The sequence below is a fragment of the Micrasema longulum genome, unplaced genomic scaffold (assembly GCF_059751315.1).
Source record: "Micrasema longulum isolate JH-2025_06_02 unplaced genomic scaffold, ASM5975131v1 h1tg000175l, whole genome shotgun sequence".
In the NCBI taxonomy this organism is placed as follows: domain Eukaryota; kingdom Metazoa; phylum Arthropoda; class Insecta; order Trichoptera; family Brachycentridae; genus Micrasema; species Micrasema longulum.
This window is the reverse complement of record NW_028277380.1, coordinates 147,568-169,562: the sequence shown is the minus strand read 5'-3', so window position 1 is coordinate 169,562 and position 21,995 is coordinate 147,568.

Here is a 21,995-nt window from a genome sequence, read left to right as displayed (position 1 = left end):
AAGTACATATAATAGCGTATCTGAGACTACTGCCGGTTTTTGCACAAAAACAAAGTGAACTTCAGATTTTTATTTCACCCCAAAAAGGCATTTTTACAATAAAAGTGTTGGGTGACTTGGGTGTTTCGTTCACGTATAAAATAGCTTATTGCTATAATTTTTACATGTTTAACTTCAAAATGGCAAAAAACTGAACTCACGTAGTTTATTCTCTGAGGTACATATTTTTTGTTGCACATTTAGTGTACTTTTTACGATGGTACAATATTTATTGTATTTTACGTTTAAAAATAAGATATTTCTATTTTACTGCAAAATAAGCTCATTTTGAAAATAACAGCATTTTTATAATATTAAACAATATTTTGAGTTCGTCAAAAATTTTGTAGACAAGAACTAAATTCAACTCCCTAGAGAGCTGTTTATATTAACATATTACAACAGAGATGTAGAACAATTCAGATAAGGTACCATAGAAGTCTAGGGATCTACAGGGCTTATGACCTGTCATTGGCAGGTTTAAGTGCCCAATTTACACACTGTGTAACATGTATGGAGGTGAAATAATTCAATCAGATGAATCTCACCCGCATAAAAAAAGGTTTCAGCTCTTTAACTTTACAAACAGAAACATATAAAAGAATCGAAGAAATATAGATGTTCAAATATGCGCAGAATGGTGAATGTTACACAGTGTGTAAAGTGGTCACTTAAAACAGCAAATGACAGGTCATAAGCCCTGCCTAGACTTCTATATTTATTTATTAAATTCCCTTTCTGGACCTAATGGTGCATAGGGCACTGCATTGGTACACCAATCGCAGCGTATCTTGATCCATTTTGTTACATGAAGGTAAGATGATGAGTCTTCAGGTACCACTCCATGGACTATGAAATATTCTAGTGTGAAAACACTCTTTTAAATCAATATTTAATATCAAACATGTCAGGAATCGAACGAGAGACCTCTCGCATGGTAGGCAAACGCGCTGACCATTACACCACGAGGTCACTACGATATTACAAGGTCAGACTTCTATATTACCTTCTCTAAATTGTTCTTCATCTCTGCTGTAATATGTTTTTAATATTACTTGCCACATGTGTGATACATTTTTTTAAGTGTTTGAACTCAGGACCTTAAACATGATAAGCGAACACACCAACCACCACACTACGAGGCGAACTTATCATGAGTTACATTTTTAAATTGGTAGGAATCAATTAAATTCGCAAATAAACACTGAGTAATTGTGACAAACGATATGTAAGTGTAAGATAAAAATAAATAAATAGTTATTAAAAAAAAAAAATTTACATTATTAAATTAAGTTGTTTCTATTCACTCATATCAAACACACACTTACCCTGTTCATAAACCCACCCTCACACCCATATACACTCACACACATATTCACATACCTACGAAAACCACACTCCACGACTCCACTCACTTACCCACGCATCCTCACACACAAAAATTAACTGAACTGGATTTTTATAATTGTACTTATGTGAAAAACTAATTTGGCTTTATTTTATGTGTTTTTTTTAAATAATGTTGTATATATTCTTTTGTATTGATGTTGTTTTTCTGAATAAATTAAATTAAAATTAGATTTAAAATTAAAACTATTGAATCGTACTAATTTATTCATGTTATCAGATTACCAATAGCCGCACAGTTGGATACGATTAGATGTAATTTCTCAATGCAATGTAATGTATTACTTACAACCGGAGTGTAAGTTTCATGTCGGGTTCATAATAAATATTAACACATTGTATACGTGATATAAATGATAACATTTCGTATTGTATTGCTGTTATCGTTGACCGTTGATAGTTATACTTCCTACCAATAGAACACTATCGCTTCCAATTATAATTTTGTACCACATACAGTCCCATGATAGCGAATTGTGGACACTAGCTTGTGACCGTCTTTCTTTACTTTTTTATTTTATTTTATTCAGAAATCATACAGTCATACATAATAAGTATTAAAAACAACAATTTTTTAACATAAAAAGACCAATTAAGTTTTCATAAATTATGCAAAAGATATAAATGTGACAAAAAAATAAATAAATAAGAATTTCAAGTGAGAAAAGAATAATTGTTAACATTTGCGTTTTCCATGGAGATAATAAATTAAAATAAATAAAAATACCGAATGTACACTCCGAGCCATCCACGCACACATACATGAACGCACATATAAAACATACACAAACAATACATTACATGCGGCACATATACATAGCATAAACCACTCAAGATGCACATTCAGCAACTATCCCAAATAATCGACCCCATGAAGAAATTTTCCGTACAAATGCAACGTGCAGTTAAAAATGTCTACATCAATACTGAGTCCATTATAATTGGGTCATTATCCGGTATCCGGCCTAATTTTACTATGCGGCCAGATTAAAAGGCGGTACAGAATAGTAGCTCAATATCCGTCGGGTACCTGATATTCATTTAACTGCGAACATTAACCTAGCTGGACCGAAGGGGGACATTCGAAATCCCCCATAGACCGATTTGGTCAATTTCAATTTATGTACATAAACATTCGGCAAACTAACAAAAATTAATAAAATACACGAATGAGTAAAATATGTGTACGCGAAAACATGAATAAATTATTGCACGGTCATAAACACTTCCAACGTTTTGTTCTCCTGACGCCGCGCCATATACAAGTAGGCTCTGAGGTCGTTTGGTCCCCCCGTTCGGATCATGTGTAATTTTTTGATGCTTAGTGAGGGAAAGGTTAAAAAAAACAACCAAATTGATTTATTGATATCGACAGTGTTTGAGAAAATGGAAGTAACCCATTAGATTTTTGAAAATCTTTTTTGCATTTACACGTTTATCAGTGTTCAGTATACACTCTGAAAAAAGAATTTAACCCGAAAATAACATTAAAAAAAATTCTAAAATTTTTCCGAATATCTGACTATCCGGCTAAGGGGCTCGCCGAATATCCGGTATCCGGCAAAACCACTATTCGTTTCAACCTAATATTGACATAAAGTCAACCATTTAGCATTGAATAAAGAACATGCCCAATAGAATATAGTCATGTCTCAAAAATAAGAGCGCTACGTGTATATCAAATGTGCTTTGATTTAAATGTATATAATCATCGCAAACACATATTTGTTAAAATTTCACGTGCATTCACTTCGATATATCTGTAGTTTGGGTCTAAAAGGGCCAATATCGTAAATCACAACATTGTGGCAGCGTATAAGTATTCACGGCTATTTTGTGACGTCATAATAATATGTTGGAGGTGTTTGAAACTGTTTTCAATAAAAAAAATATTATCACATATGTATGTGTATATCATTTCATTAAATATGTGTATTTTTAAATTGACATCAACCCTCTACAAAATGTTGGAAATAAAAAATGATATCCGACATTGGCCCAAGACACAAATATAGCATAGAATTCACTAAATCTACAAGATTTTGATGATTCGCTGTCATGGGAGGGTTTTTTTTAAACAAATGTTAATTTAAAAGACAAATAACAAGTAAAGCGAATGAGTGATGTAATACGAGGTAATGCTATGTATGTTTAACAATACTTATTGAATACACGAATAAACAATAAACTATAAGCGTAAAACAGACACAATGCGCAATAATTGTAATGAACATTTAAACTATTCAGATAAAGGATAACTTTCTATTAGTAAAAGTGAAAAAATGGCAATACAACCATTTTATGATATTAATTTAATCATATTATAACTCCGATCAATAGCAGATACACTAAGGCATACTTAATTTTATTTCCAATTGAATTTAAAGGGGGCCAATTTATGAACCATGTGGAACTCCAGATAAAAGATTTTTTTAGTTTTGTATGCCTGTGACGTGTCTTTGAACTGGCGAGTTAAATGATGAAATTTTTTATACTTTGAAATCAGCGTGAATAAAAAAGTACACTATTATGACCAGTTGTAAAGCTAATCATCATAACAGTTGCTACAAATCTGGTGACTAGCAATACAATTACAAATGTTAATTTATGATAAATACACAATTAGTATGATAAGCATTGTGTGTTAATTTATATAGGGTCACCTTGGAGTAATTCACGGCAGTAGATACCCCACCGTCTAGAAAGCTACAAGTCTAAATGCGTGTAACTGCGTGTAATTTATATAGGGTCACATTAGAGTAATTCACGGCAGTAGATACCCCACCGTCTTTTGACCACAGATCAATATTAAATATAATTATACTGTCCATTTGACAAAGATTTGACAAAATATGTAGATAATAAATGCATCGGATGTTCAGCTGGACATAAGAAATGAGTGTTGCAAATATCAGTATCACACATGCAGTGGAAAACTCAATACTGAAACTTTTATAAATAAGCCAGTTTTATTTAGTTTGATTTATTTGAATAAATATACCTCAAAAATAATTATTTTCTGTAAATAACGAGTAAGTAAATTAATTTGTTATTCCTACAATATAATTTACCGGTATCTCACAAGACCAAACCACGGAATAAGCCGCCGAAATAAACGAAGAAAAGAAAAGGATCATTGGATTTGGTTGAAAAAAAAGTTATTTTTCGCGAGCTTGTTCATAACGCGCGTAGTCGAGGATTCATTTTCGCAGCGTTCCGCGTTAGAACTAGGGTGAAATTGGTGTATAGTCCCGTTGTCTTATTCTGCGCAGTTAATTATGTTCACGTAGCTGGGATAGGAAAATATTATTCTGTCTATTGTATTGTCTTCGTTTAAACCCCGCTTTATAACGGCTAATAAATCAATTTTAAAAATACAAAATACGGAAATTGTCAATGATCTATCGAGCTAACCACAGAAGCGAAAAAGAATAACCGCGTTGGTAAGTGTGTGAAAGTTATAGGACCTACCTAACGACTTACAAACCAACATTTTAATACTCCATGACCTATCGATCGACCCACAATCGTAAATTGTATAAAAGTTCCATGACCTACGGAATGATGAGCGGTCCAGTGAACGAAGCAGTATTTATAGCAAACTGCCTCTGCGTTTCGCATTCCTCGGACAAAGTTGTGCTTCGTGCCAAGACAAGTGGTAGATGTTGGGCAAAGCGCGTGACGATGTGACGATGGAGGACTGAAATACTTCTCCTGACTCCCCCAAGCTGACGTGTGACATCACGACTTATATCAGATGAACGAAAATATCGAGTCTAGACGTCACGAGTATGCGTTGTTTCCTGAGATGTTTTCCATTTATTTTCTATTGACCGTTATTTACCAATTTACTGCACGAGGCGAGATATTCCCTCGTATCGGAGAGGGTACAGACCTACAGACTGAGGTACCTCTACATGAGGGAGTATGGTAGTTATCCGTGGCTCTATCCCACTGTATTTCTCTTAGGCTTGTTTAGGATCATCAGTTTGCAACTTAGATGTGATGGGTTCACATCGACAATTTTTTTAGGCTGTAAGGGGTTTTATCGAGAGCCCAGGCATTTTGGAGAGCTGATATTTGAGTAGTATAGTATCAAAGACGGACATCTGTCATCTAAATCAGGGGTCTCCAAACTACGGCCCGCCAGTGTCACCAATCTGGCCCGCGACAGCCAATGATTTATTGCCATCGATCTGGCCCGCGACAGCCAATGATTTATTGTTGTTACTATTGCTGTGATAAGTTGAAGAAAAAAAACACAGAATGATAATTACTTGGTTTTATTTACTTGCAAGGTAAAACTTAACGACAGAAATGATGACGCAGAAAACTTAACATAAGTAAGTTTAAGCATATTAATAACTAACAAATAATTGAAATGAATCCCACTAATCACAGAAAAACTAAAACACTAATGAGATTTATGTAATTGTGATTTTCCACCGACAATAGTTTGTAGTTGTGGATCAATTTTACTTGTACCAATTATCAAAAGAGATTTAAGATTCTCATCGGTTAATTGAGATCTGTAAACATTCTTTGTGTACTTTATCTTGGAAAACGTTTTCTCACACAAGTAAGTAGTACCAAAAACAGAAAACAACCAACGAGAAAATTTATGCAAATTATCAAATTATTCCAGTGGAAGACTCTTGTAAAATTCCAGCAAAGATGAATTTTGATATTTGTTCATAATCATATCACTGCACTGTCAATCAATAATTTCCATTTGGACTTCCGGAGCCAGGGTTTCAATGTCAGAATCAAAAGGATTTTGAAAAAGATTAATTTCATTCGCACTGACATCAAAATCTGAGAAACGAGTATCAAAATTTATTTTCAAAGCACTCAAAGTTTCGATTGCAAAATCGACGGGAAATTCAGTCTCTGTAGTGTGGCTGAATATTTCACATGTTTTAAAATGTGTGAAACATTTTTTACGTAATTGCGATTGAAATGGTATTATTTTCTGCCTGAAGGATTTGATATTGGTGTATAAATCAGGAAGAAGCTGATTTTTTCCTTGCAATTTCAAATTCAGTTCGTTCATATGATTTGTCAAATCGACATAGAATGCTAACTTCCACATCCATTCACTATTTTCTAAATCGGCAAAAAGGCGCTGCTTCTCATTTTAAAAAAAATGGATCTCTGCAAACAACGCAAATGCATTATTTACATAAATGTATTGAAAGACGTAAGAAACTCGAGAGGGTTGACGCATATGACACGCCCACATAAAATGTACTACGTAATGAAGTCTCATGTAATTTGCTTTAAAAACACTTATAATATAATTAGAGGAAAAGTCTTAATTCTTTTAAATTCAGTGGTTTCGAGTACGTTTTCATCCGCCTCGTGGTGTAATAGTCAGCGAGTTTGCCTACCATGCAAGAGGTCTCGGGTTCGACTCCCGACATGGTTGACGCGGAATATTTATTTAAAAGGTGTCCCAGGATTGGCACCTGAACTATAAGACTAATCATCTTATGTTGATGTAACCAAAAAAAAATATTACGATACTCTGCCCTATGTATCATTAGGTGCGAAAAATGAATAATGAATTATAATTCAACCCCTAATTGTAAGTAAATAAATATTAAAATAAACCGTAACAAATTTTGATTGTATTATTTTTTTGTAGATAAGTACACGATTTTAAAACGAAGTACAGCGGGACCTCGATAATCCGGACAGAAAAAAAAAACAGGACTTTGGCGGATTATCGAGGCGTTCGGATTATTATCTGCAATACTTTAGTGGAAATAAAACATTTTTTTTATTTTTTATTAATCGATTAATATAGTTACATAAATGATACATTTTTTTTCCATTACAATCTACTTTCATAATTTTTAATGTTAACTGTAACTTTCCAAAAAAGAGACTAGCTCTTGTGCTTGAAAAGTGATTTACACAGTTATATTTTTTTAGTCATTTGAAGTGATATAATTTTGATTATACATGGGAAAAAATAAAATTACACGAAATAAAAAGAAAAGCAGAAAATAAAAATACGGTAATACTAATTAAAATAAAATGCTGTTTTTACTCGGGTTTGAAAAATTCATTTAAATTTACTTTGAATTTATTTACAGATATATTCGTTTTAATAGTTTTCAATTCATTGGGGAGATTACTGTAATTTTTTATTCCTTTGAAATCAAAACTATTTTGACCATGACTTGTGTGGAATTTAGGAATTTTGATATTATTAAACATAAATGTTTAATATTATGAATTAATTCGGCATTCACTCCGTAACAATTAATTATAAATAATTATGAAAATAAAACTGTGTTACACAATTTTTATTCTTTACAAGGACACTACTGCAGTTTCTGGAGAGCACTGCTACTCAGAATAAAAATTGTGTAATACTTGAAACAAAGTTTTATTTTCATAATAATTTATAGATGTTCAACTTCAGAAGTTTCTTTAATCATCAAAAGACAACCTCGACAATATTGAAAATAAACACGTAGGAAGGCTTCGCGTTTGAAATGAGGCTAAAACAAAACAGAAGTTCAAATAGTTGTCTTAAAAGTAGTATCTCGACACGGGAGAAATGCCTCTCGCCTCCCCCTAGTACGCCACCGCCCCAACCGTGCGGATTACCTCGATCACCGGATAAACGGGGTTCGGATTAGCGAGGCCCCACTGTATAAACATTTCAAAGAACTTTCAAGCGCTTCCCATCAGCTGAAAGAATTTAAGGAACATGCATATTCAATCACAGTCTCTTAAGAGTAAAACCAGGTGTTTTTTTTCTTCAAAAATGTACAAAAACACAATTGTATTCCCATGAGTTAGAAAACTCATTCTGGGATTGGTACGATTAAAGATTATCAGATAAAAATAAAAATACATTTAGTTGAACATAATTAAAACAAAAATGGACATATCTCGGAGACCTTTTTAAAACAAACTATAATATATTATTTAACATTAACTTACATAGGTCAAGGGTTATCGAGAAATAATTTTGGGAAATATTTTTTTGGTGTTATTTGATTTCTATTCGTAGACTGGTAAGAAATTGATTTAAGGTGAATAGGCAGGAGGTTATATTGAGTAGAGGCAATGTAGAGGAGTGTACAGGGGGTAAATGTAGACAGTTATGAGATCGTGTGCGATGGTTATGTATATCACTGTTGCAAGTAAGCGCTAAATTTGAATTTAATTTATGTTGCAATATTTGTAAAAAAGTGTTAGTTATTTCATATGAAGGTAAAATACTAAAAGGAATTATATTTGTCTCGGAATATATCTCTTTAATGTTTTTATCTCTTGGAAAACAAAATACATTTCTTATTGCTCTATTTTGTAGAACCTGTATTTCCGCAATCCTCTCTTTCGTCGCAAATCCCCAGACACAGGTAAGATAGCATAGATGAGAGTGAAACATGGCAAAATATACGGCCCGAAGAAGTGTTGTTGGAAGCACGTTCTGAAGTCCATACAGGATTCCAGCAATTGGCGCAAGTTTAGATTTGACATGATCAAACTGATCATTCCAGGTTAGTTTTGAATCTATGGTTAGGCCTACATATTTAGTATCATTTTTTTTAAGTCGATCTGAACCGATTGCAATATTCAAATTTATATTAAGTTTATTTCCAAATATTAAATAGTGGGATTTTTTGCATTTAATGTTAATTTATTGATTTTTAACCATGTTGTAAGCTGGGAAACGTCATGTTCTATTTGATTTTGTAAATTCACAAGGTTTGGACTGTTAAAGTAAATAATCGTTTAATTTCCTTTTTCAAAAATAATAAGTTTGCAAAGTTTGAACCTTAATTTTTTCAATTGTTATTGTTTTAAGTAATGTTAATTATTGCAAAAATGTTCGGAAGGTAACATTACTTCATTGAACCTACATAATAATATTAATGATATGCCAATTGCAAGGTAATTGTGCTTATCAAAGCATGGAATTTGCCTAATCTACCTTTTCAATTATTTAAAACCTTGGTGAAAACTCACATTTACTATGCGTTTACATTATTATTTTTTATTTATTTCTTGAATTTAAACAATAACACTGTTTATTCCATTTTATAACTCAAAATTATCTTCCCTTAATGTAATTTTCCATAGTAAATATTGTTATCTTGACATATGTAATAACTGCGAAAATATGAAGTCTGAAAGGAGCATAAAATACCCGGGAGTAATCATTGACTGTCAACTTAAATGGACTTATCATCTTAAAGTAATTGTTAATAAACTAAGATATTTAACCTATGTGTTCAAACGACTATTTGTAGTATTTACGCCCAGCTAAATACGATTAAAATGGTATATTATGCACTTGTACAGTCATCGCTTTCCTATGGAATAATTGGATGGGGGGAACTTACAACAACCATATTAAACCGTTAGAAACAGTTCAAAAATTTATATTAAAAATAATGCTTCACAAAAATCGCACTTTTTCCTCTTTCCAATTGTTCCGAGAAGCTAAACTTTTAGATCTAAGACAAATATATTGTTTTCAATGTTTAAAATATATATTTAAGAACCAAAATTTATTTCCAACTAATTTAAATTGAATAAGTCTAAGAAGGAATCGTGTGTTAGAAATACCACACTGTAAAACGAGGCTCGCACAAAGACATGCATATTTTATTGGCCCAAAAATGTTTAATTATTTTTTTACTGATAATATTTCATTGATTCCAAACTTTCAAAATTTTCTTTCTTTTAAAAAACACGCACTATTCTGGTTTCAAACTAAAGATATGAACTCTTTTTTTCTATGATAATTTTTTTTGCTCTTTAATAATAAGGCATATTTTTATGTTTTTTTTTAAATATTTTTTTATTTCCTTTTTAAATTACTATATAAAAAAATACCACACATTTTTTTACAGATTATTTTATTTTCTATTTCTTAAGTTACGCAAAAATATTATAACTGTCCATTATTTATTACAGGAGCAAAAATTCATTAACATTTTCTTGTATACCCACGAAGGCCGTGCCTTTGTGGGATTTTTAAGTTTATTATTTTTACTATTGATATGTATTTCATTGCTATGTTATTATGCTTTATTTTTTTAATACTCTGTTTTGCCTCTTACGTATATTGTAAAAAAACAAAAAAAAAACGCTCTAGCGGGCTTTTACATAATAAAAGTACACAGATATGGTAATTATAAATATTAAACTACACAGTAAAAACGAGTATAAAATAAATTAACACAAGAATACAAATTCATTGAAAAGAAATTAATAAAAGCATAAAAAAAATAGGGACTCAAACACAAAATGGCTAAATGACCCAATAAATTATTCTATCATAAATAAGAGTCTTTCTTTAAATTTGGATATTGAACAGCAAAATACATCAATAGAAATTTATAATGCAAGAAATCAAACACTGCTTTGAGTCTACTGAACACTTCATTTTATTTTTACAAATATAAAAACAAAATTTCGTTACAATTGTTTCGCCTTGTTAGGGCATTTTCAAACAAATGTGAAGATTTTATGGATTGAATGTCCTTATACAGCGTGTTCTTTAAACCCTGGAACATCTTGCCCATACTGATCATCGTGGTTTTGGATGTGACAAGGTTTAAAGAACACCAGACACGACGCTTGACTCACGCACGGAAGGTTCCGGGTTCGATTCCCGGTGAAAACACAAAAATTAAAATGTGATTTTTCTCAAGCCTGGGTGCTCTGTGATGTAATTCACCACTGTAATTAGGCCTCCTGGCCTGTTGTGGTGCAAAAAAAAAGTAAAAAAAAAAAAAAATGTCGTTAACTGGTTTAAGTGGCTACTTTACACACTGTGTAATATTCACCCTTTATCCTTTGTTTGAACATACATATTTCTTCGATTCTTCCATCTGTTGATTTTAGTAGTGAAGTTAAAGAGACGTCAGAGGTTCTTCTCTGTCAGTTCTTCCGGTTAATTTGTTTACGGTAAGCAAACCGGGTATCGTTCACAGCTTTCATATCATTGGTTGGTTTATATGAACCAGTGACGTCGATCAAAGTAGTGCGTTTTCATTAAAATATTTTAATTATTTTAAAATACATTTTCAAAAAAATTGTAATTTTAAAATTACTCCGCGTGTTACGTCACAAGTTTTTTCGGTGAGTTCTGCTGGTTGGTGAATTGGCTTTCCGTAAGCCGGAAATCTATCACAACACTATCATAGGTTGATTCAGAAGGACTAGTGACGTCGTTCAAAGTAGTTCATTTTTTTTTTTCATGTATTTTCTAGAAACTTCCCTCTACAATTTAATGCTTTAATTTTTACCGAGCGCAAGAAACATTTTTTGCATACAATTTTCCGTTGGGCTAAAGTTCCTTATTGATCCGTTGACGTACCGTAAACTGGAAACCTTTTACAGCTGTCTTATCATTGGTTGATTCATATGAATAAGTGATGTCGTTCAAAGTAGTTAATTCTTATCATTTTTTTCATACATTATTTAGAAACTTTGCCGTACAATTTAATCCCCCAATTTTTAACGAGCGTAAGAAATATTTTTTCATATCTAATTTCCCGTGGGGCTGAACTTCCTCATTAAGTTGTAAATAATGTTTTAGATATTGCAACATAAGACACAAACCGGAATAATAATATAACTTACAAACATAAAAATGTGTAAATATAAAAATAAAATACATTGGCTAGAACACCCCAGTGAGTAAAGCCACAAGAGAAGAAGAAGAAGAAGTAACACCCGAATTTCCGCTGAAAATCATTTATAGCCCTTTTAGGAATGATAAGATTAACAATAATTCGGTTGAGTGCATCCTCGTATAACTAATATGATAATCCTATCTGGTAAGCAAATAAAAGTATCGCATTCTGATTCGTCAGATAACAAATCCACTCATATGCATAATTTGTTTTTTATTTAGGAAGCATATTTTATGCAGACGTAATTTTATATAATATTCCAAAGGAGTTTTCGGAAAAACTCATTTAGGGACAATATTTATTTACATACGTATTTACACTTTTATTTCTAACGATTATGTATTAAAACAGAATAAAAATTATGGCATTTTATTAAAAAAAACATAATTGGAAAAATAATTATAAATTTGATATTCTTAGCGAAAAGGTATGAAACATGACAATTGACATTTTCTGGATCAATTAAAATATACTTTCTTTGCTGTCAACTGTTTAGTAGCGTAGCGTCCAAAGAAAAACTAAAATTACAATAATGTTTTGAGTATGTCCAAATGCTTGCAGACTGGCTGAATTTTCTCCCTAGGGAGTTGTTAATACTCGTATTAAATTTATTCCCTCTCTGTTTCAATAACCACAAAGTTAGTGCTACAAATATTAAATAATTTAGAGGTTATTTTTATTATTTTAAGTATTTTTTTTACATCTTCTAAATTTGTTTCGTTATATCGTGAAGGACTTCACAGTTAGCATAGCTTTTAGCTAAATATATTTTAATACATTTAATCGGCCGACATCACTTCTTTGCCAATATCAGGTTCTCAGGTATATTAACTCTTGTGTGGCTGAGATGTCACACTAGTCTCCATACGATACAAGACTTGATATATCTGAATGCATGTGACGCCAATACAGCTATAAATATGTAGGAAGAGAGCACAAAGATATAACTCATAACAAGAAAGACAGAGACGCTGTTCTGTGGCTGGTGTACGTGAGAAAAGAGATTTAGTCGGTTATTGACAGTGATGGGGGATGCACGCACGCACGTAAGAAGACCGGCGTATTTATGATTGTTATTTCCTAGAACAGGGCGAAATTGTATTAGCATATTACAACAGGGATGAAGAACATTTTTGGACCGGAATATCGAAGTCTAGGCATCTACGGGGCTTATGACCTGTCATTGGCTGGTTTAAGTGGCCACTTTACACACTGTGTAGCATTCACCAGTCTGCCTATATTTGAACATTTATATTCCTTGTGTTGATGTTTATGAAGTCAAAGAGCGGAAACCTCTATTTAGGTGTTTGAGATTCATCTCATTGAATTATTTCACTCACATACTAGGCAACGCCTAAAAATATTTTTTAATTTTTATACTTCTTCTTGGACCAAGCTCTGTGTATGCCTAGACTTCTATATTCCTTTCTCTGAAATGTTTTCTATCTCTGTTGAAACATGTTTATATAAACAGCTCCCTAGGGGGTTGAATACAGTTCTTGTCTACAAAAATTTGAACAAAATAAATTTTATTTTTATTTTTATAAATTATAGAAAAGGAAATATTTAACAGTTTGTCTCAGTGTTTTTTTTTAATGTCTGAACTTTACAATATTCCGTTATTTGCTTGTGGTAACACGACTTTATATCACCGCGCGCAACGGAATTATTTACCACAGTTTCTTAAGAGTTAAAAACCGTTTTTTCGGCGTATTTTTTGAAGTATTTCTGCAACGAAATTTTTTTTTAAATCAAAAATCTCAGCTCGAAAAAACGTTAAATAAGTGACAGGACTTAAACACCGTAAACGTAAACAAAAGATCAATAGAAATAGGTAGCTTTAGTTCTATAAAAAAAATAGACATTCTGGGATTGGCGTCATACTGCATTTGATGACGTAACGAATTGCTCGTTTTTCACATTATTCAAATGACTAGAATTCAATACATCACATCTCCCTTATTTTAAAACAGTTTTTTTTTTAAATAGTATGAGTTTTTTATGTTAATTTATTAGCCAATAAAAAAACAATGAGAATTGCGCATTGAACGAACTGTATTGGCAAATGGATGTGAAGCGTCAACACTGACAGTAAAGATGGCATCTTAAATAAAATACAAATTTTAAATTTCAATTATATTTCATCATTTTGATTACGCAACAAAATGAAATAATTTAGGGGTGGGTTCAATATTGATTTACCATGCTTTCACGATTTCCCTGGAGTCGCTGACGTCACTTTAAGAGGCCGGATGACGTAGTAGTTTAGGGGCGGATGACGTCACAGCGCGGGGGCTTATTGCGTCACACAAGTGCCAGGATATTAATATTTTACAGTAGTAAATTGCGAGTTTTTCAGGAATTTTCGTTGAACCAGCGCTGTGATATTTTTTCATTTTGTAATTTTGAAATTACTCCGCGTGTGACGTCACAAGCTCTCTGCGGTGAGTTCTGTTGATTGGTGTATTGGTTTCCCGTAAACCGGAAATCTATCACAACGCTCTATCATTGGTTGATTCGGAAGAATTAGTCACGTCCTTCCATTATTATTTGAACCATTTTAATGATTTTTTAAAACATTTTCGAGAAACCTTTAAGTCAAGGATTCAGCTCTTTAAGAGGATAAGTAGTACCGTAGATCGTACTGTGACCAAAAGTCCCCCCTCTACCCGACATTGCGCATGCGTGAAGTGGTTTCGTAATGTTGCCAGACCGTGAAAAATATAAACCAATATATATATATATTTTTTAACAACAAAAAATATTTCACTGACTGGACTGTATAAAAAACAGGTACTTTTATTAGGCAAACCATTTAGTAACTAAGCAAATGAATACCGTTTAATATTACACTTAGGCTTATTAAAAGAAAGCCGGGTAAAAAATTCTACTTCCCTGGCAATACTAACAAAATGTCTACGCATTTTATTTAAAAATCTGACAGATGATAAAATAATCTAATTCTTGTATAATATTACTTGTGAATTTATTACTTGCACATGAAATGTGATCCTACCGAATTCCATCGTCGGCCTCGTGGTGTAATGGTCAGCGTGTTTGCCTACCATGTAAGAGGTCTCGGGTTCGATTCCCGACACGGTTGACATGAAATATTTATTTAAAAAATGTGTTTTACACTAGAATATTTCATGGCTCCTGGACTGGCACCTAAAAACGTAAGACGGATCATCTTACCTTCATGTCAGTAAAATGATCAAGATACGCTGCGATTTTTATACAAGTGCAGTGTCCTATGCACCATTAGGTGCTGAAAGGAAATGATGATTATGATGGTATTCCTTTTTAATCCTAGCAGTTTTTTGACACTTACAAACGACACAACACAGCAAAATTGAATTTAAATCGGCAGTTGCATACTAAGCGACGTCTACAGAGTACCTCATGGTAAAAACGTAAAACTACTCATTTGTGAGTAGTTTAGTCGGATTAACAAACAATGACATAAACGAAGACCTTACTATGTTGACTAAATGGACAAACACAAACTTACTTACACTTAATGAAAAAAAATGCAATATTATCCATTTTGAATCTAGTAAAAAATGTCACAATTTAGATGCTTACATAAATAATGAACGACTAACTGCAATTGAACATGTTAAATACTTAGAACTAACAATAGACAGACAATTGACATGGACAATTCATATCAACAATTTAATTAGCAAAGTGGCGACTTTATCCAGTCTTTTTTTTTTAATCAAAAACTTTGTTCCAATAAAGGAAAAAAAATGTATGAAGCTTATGTAAAAACTAAAATATGTTATATGCAACTACTATGGGGAACAGGAAATCAAAATGACATAAACAGACTACAAAGACAGCAAAATAAAATATTAAAGTTAGTATATGACCTACCCTATCTAACAGCAACTAAAGAACTTTTTAAACAAACTAAACAATTAAATGTAACTTAACTCTTTAAACTAGAATCCTTAAAATTTATTCATAAATTAGCCACTGAAGTAATTGTGGACGAAGAATTAAAACTTGAAAAAAACTGCAGTAAACATGAACACAATACGAGAATACCAAAAATATATAATATACAACCTTTTAAAACGAGAAAAGGACAATCGAGACTAATAAACTATGGACTGAAATTATACAATCAACTACCAGACAAAACTAAACAAAAGACTCAGACAACCTTTACAAAAGATGTTAAAAATATTATTATTAACAGTAGAATGTGAATTTAAAAGTAAAAATATTTTGTTAAATGTATGTAGCCCGTAAGGGTTTAAAAATGAAAAAAAAAAATTAATTCAGTTTGATGCGCGTATGCGGTTTCTGGAATAATTTAATTCGATGGTTTGAACATAGTTCAGTGTAATGGAGAACAGTATTATCCTACGTTGACACTCGGCTGTGGCCGACTGTAAAGGGCCGTTAACTTGTACATGTAGAAAATTCAATGCCTATAGATATGACAAAATTGTCTTGTCCCAGCTCCGTGAACAGCTTCGACCGCGCAGGACAAAACGCTGGGACCATACGAAAATTCGACCGCAGCTCACACGTGAGCGCTGTGAAAATTAATTCACGACGGCGCTTGTTACGAGCGAATTCAGGAAAATTATTACTAATTTTATACCAAGATGTATTGGAATTGTTAAAGGACGAACAAAATAACAAAAAAGATTTTTTCTGCCACCGTTATCAGCAAAACAAATAATTTGGGAGCGACACGTTCACGTCAAGCAAATTGCCACTGTTACAGGGTCGTGTCTGTACGTGTTCACACGAAGGTGGTGGGGGTAATCATTGTCTCGCGGAAATAGCCTGCCCGTCCATCTCGGTGGCGATGTCTCGGGACCATTTTTCGTCCTACAAATTGCTGTTTATACGTGGACAATGGTCGAGTCCCGGGAAAAACCTTTTTTATTCATTTATTTATTTTCAGTTTACAAACAGTAAAAGATATCACAATATAAATACAATTTATAAAATAAAAAATAATAACATTAAACATCTTTCACCAATTATATGTGAACACCAATAGTAAGAAAAATTAAAAATTGTATATAGACCAAAATTTAGTTTTCATTATATGTTATTAAAGCAGTTTATTATAATTTATATAAGATTTATTTAATAAAATTTAATTTAAGATAGATTCAATTTATACAATCGAGTATAATTTTTCTAGATTATAAAAAAGTCTCGTAGTGGTAATAAGTTTTTTTCAATGTACATCAATAATTATAGTAATAATAGTCACAATAAAATAAAATAAATAAAATACAATGCGTACTCTTATTTAGTGTATCCGTTTTATTATTGTACATGTTAGTTAGGGTGAGTATATATATTTAGGGTGTGTGAGGGTGTGTGTATATGTGTATGGGTGTGTGAGTATTGTGTGTATGCGTGAGTGCGTAGTGAATATATAAGTGGACTTATTGATCAATGATTTTTAAAAAAATAACTGCTGTTTTTTTTTCAAAAACCTCAATGAGGAAACCAATCAACCACCTTGATCGATGTAAAATTGTTGAGATTGTTAAGAACGCTCCGGCTTAAAATCCAAATTTAAAAATATGTAAAGAAAATAAAAATATTTATAGAAATTGAAATATGAATAATCTTAACAAAACTACCATTAACTTCTTTTTGTACTGTCATACCGAGTCGTGAAATATATCGAGATCTAATCGTTGCTCATTTTTAGCATAGCAATTGCTCGGTTAATATTGTATTGTCTACGTGTAAACGGCCTTTTAACGTACGAATTTTTTTGAATGAATAGGTACTACGAATGTGTATGGGCCATTAAAAAAAAAACATATTTTGAAAGAATAAAAATATTCTGTACGGCTTACGCAACTCACACAACGACAAGTGAAACTATTTTGTGTTATTCATACACATAATTTTTGCGTGTGCGAATCATTTACGGTATAGTACCGAAATAAATCATTGCATTATTCCAAGAAACGCGAATTACACATGCACGCGGGTTATTGCACGTTATCCGGTCGATTTTCCTTCCATACGGGTTCGAGTACAACTTTGTCCTTGGGCGTTCTTGGAAATTTAGAGGACGATTGTGGAATTTCCCGACGGCTGAAACGTCACGGGCGAGCCTCCAAAATGGCGCCTGGGCGCCAAAGGTCAGCCGCGGTCGAACTTTGAACTAACTGACAGATGCCGAACTTTAGAAGGATGTTTAGAGGTTATATTAAAATCTGACGTAAATCAAATCCATATTAATGTAATTAATCGAAAAAAGACTAAATACTCACATATTCCACGGCTCCACATGTTAGCAAACAAACATGGAAACTTAGATTTATTTAATTTATCTTTATAAAAATTAAAATCATTACTTTTTAATCACTTCTTTTCTAAATTATAAAAATTTACTAAGTGTAATGCTTGTATTACTGTTTATGCTATGATAAATCGCCTCTGTTACTTCAATACTTTTTATATTTAAACCCTTTATTTATTGTTAATTCGCTGCATACCTATGTTATAATTTCTTATTTAATTTTTCTTTATGATTTACGAATTTTCTGCTGATTTTATTTCATGTATCTATATTTTCTATACTGTGTACAGGTGTTTTGTATTCATTATATTGTTTCATTAAAATTGTTTTTTATTATTATTTTATAATTTGTTAAAGGCGTAAGCCGTTGAAATAAATAAATAAATATTCAAATAAATAGTATTATTTTATCTAAATTTGTTGCAACAAAGAGGGAAAACATTTTTGAGAGGGGAACAAGGAGGCATTTACAAGGGGGCTTATGACCATATCTATATGATTTTCAAAAATATTATCATTATTTTGGATAATTTAATTCTTCTTTGCCTTTCTTAATTCATTTGATAATGTGTTTTTATATTCCTTATATTGCTTTTTAATAGTTTCTTAAGCATTTCTCATTTTTTGCATGGTATACAATTTGTTTCTCTATTAGATCATTTTCATTATATCTGGAGTTAACCAGCCTCCATTATTATCCACCCTCAAACGATATTTTTTCACTTTCGTAGCTATGGACTTTAATTCCGAAATAATTTATATTAATGTTTAAAATTGATGTCGTTTAGTTTGAACCTTCTTAGTTGTTCGTTAACTATATTCCTGAAACAGTTATTATTTCTCACAACACATGTATAAGTATTTGCCATTTCAAAAAATGTGTTACCTACCTGATATTAAAAAATGACATTTAGGTAATTAAGACTAAGATTATTGGCATGTGTACTTAAATAAAATATTTCTTTAAGTAAACAAGATCTATTAATTTTTCTCAAGTTATCAACCAGATTTTGACAACCCTAAGGCCTATAAATTACTTGTTTGAAAACAAATAGAGTTCGGCGGGTAAATTTGCCCAATTGTTTTTAGACGAATATTTTATTAGTTAGCCATTGAGTAGTCCTAACGCTCCTATATACCTGTGTGAAAAATTTCAACGCTTATCAGTTCATGGTTTACCCCTTCGTTCTCATTCTCAAGGCACTCTCTTAATACCCATACACAATTCCTCTTTCTTCTCTAACTCATATAGTGTCCATGCAGCTCGACTGTGGAATCATCTCCCATCCACCATCAAAGATGTTACTACATTATCTCTATTTAAATCACGTCTGAAGAAACATCTCCTTTCTCTTCCTTAATCTCTCCTCCTTTCCTTTTTCCTCTTTCCGCTTTTTTCCTTTTTCCCATTGAGTAATAGTTTTGATTCAAGGTAATTTATAAACAAATACGTTTATTTCTATTTTTATATATTTTTAACTTTTTAATCTTTTTTTTTCTATTGAATATGTTCTGTAACTTGAATTATAAAAATAAAACTATTATTTTATTGGTTGGTTGGAAGAAATTGCCATTTGGCAATAAGCCCGCCAATGTACAAATAACATTATGTACAAAAAGTTAAATAAATAATTAATTTAAAAAAAAAAAAAAATATGCTCAAACGTCAATTTTGCCCTTGAATTAATAATGCAATAGACAAGAACGCTATATGAGCTACAGTTCAACAAATAATGATTGCGGGCAAACATGGAGGTAATTTTGCCCGCCATCAAAATTTTGAATTGCTTGAAATCGCTTTTAAATATGATTGAATTTACAATTGCAACCTAATTCAATGATTACCAAGGTAATTCTTCGTAATTAAAAAGTAAAGAACAACGGACATTTTTTTGGAGAAAATCAATATAATTGCAAAAAAGCGGGCAAAATTGGACGGTTTCACGGTATATGTTATTCTTAATAGCTCATGCGTTTTACATTGAATTGTGTATAATATCGGACCTTTAGAACAAAAACGACTCGACTCAAAAAAAAGCTTAAAATGAGTCAAGACCGTAAAACGACTTCAATGAACATTATCCATCTTTCTGCATAAAAAAACGCAACATTTGGGTGAGAATAGGACAAAACCGTTACATCGGTCTCTCTATAACTTGGAGAATTTATATTCCGTGTTAGTACGGAAGCGACGAAATACGTGTTGTGTTAACATTGCTGTATAAAGGACGCAACACAGACAGGCATAAAGTGACCGAAAGCCGGTTGAGTCGATTTTATTCCGATACAAATGGCATGTTTACTTTATTTGCTAGATATTAAAACGACCAATTTAGCTTTGTGATTGTTTCGTTCCGACGTACCGATAATCTTAGTGACTTATTTAAGTTAAAGTAATTTTATTATTTAAATTATCGATAATCTTAGTGACTTATTTACGTTTATGTCATTTCATGAATAAATAAAAACATGTGTTTGGTGACCTGATCTGACCTAATAAAAATTATGTCACTATCTTATTTATATTTATAAATTTGTAAAAAATTGGTTTCTGGGTTTAAGTAGAGAAAAATCGGAAAATTTACTCAAAAACATTCTTAAATAATAAACGGTATAAATTAATATTGTATAACTGTATAATACATTAACTAGTAGGTGGTATTGTTATTGTTTATTTTGCATAAAAATGTCTGCCTTAAAACAGGTTGTACCTAGTTAGGCAGACTAGACACGATCCAGAGAAATCTATTACCTAAGTGGGTATGTAGTAGATAAAGAAATTGATATTTTTGTAAATAAACCATAATTATTATTATTATCAAAGTGTATGTTTTACTTTTCAATCTAATTATGACTTATTAAATAAATGCATTGTTTAAACTTATAATAATTTATTTTTAGTACGCTTTTTTTTCATGGATTCATAGCTAAAAGCCTTCGGTATAATTTTTAACTTAACATTTGGTGCTTACTTCGAAAAATACGAAACAATCGACGAAAGAATAAAAAGGTGTCACAATTTACATTCTTATTTTGCAATTTCCCAAAAAGTTGATTTTTTAGTTGAGTCGTTTTCGTCCTAAAGGTACGATATGTTCTTTTTCGAACTCGTAATAGCTACAGAAGATAAGTTTGCAATAACTATTATTTTCTGCGATAAGTTCCTGATTTAAAATGTATCAACCTTTATTCTGCTTTTACAAATAATATAATAGTTTAAAATATAAATACGTCTGAAAATAAATATTGTTATCTGCATGTCCCTGAATAAGATTTTCCAACAACTCATTTTTTTCAATTTAAATAAAAAATAAATAAAAAGGTCGATTACTGCACAAAAATAATTCATTTCTTCGACTTGTATAATCGATTTTTATGTATTTATGTCTCGTATATCGTATAAATACATAAAAATCGATTATAAAATATTGGATTTCTGAAAGAAAAATTAAATCGATTTTGGCAAATAAATGATTGTCAAAATTAGTAGTTCACAATGGAGTCCCGGTCCCGACCTTGATGGATAGGAGCGAAGTATGAACTTGGAAAAACAGGGATGAAAGTAAGCTGAATGCTGT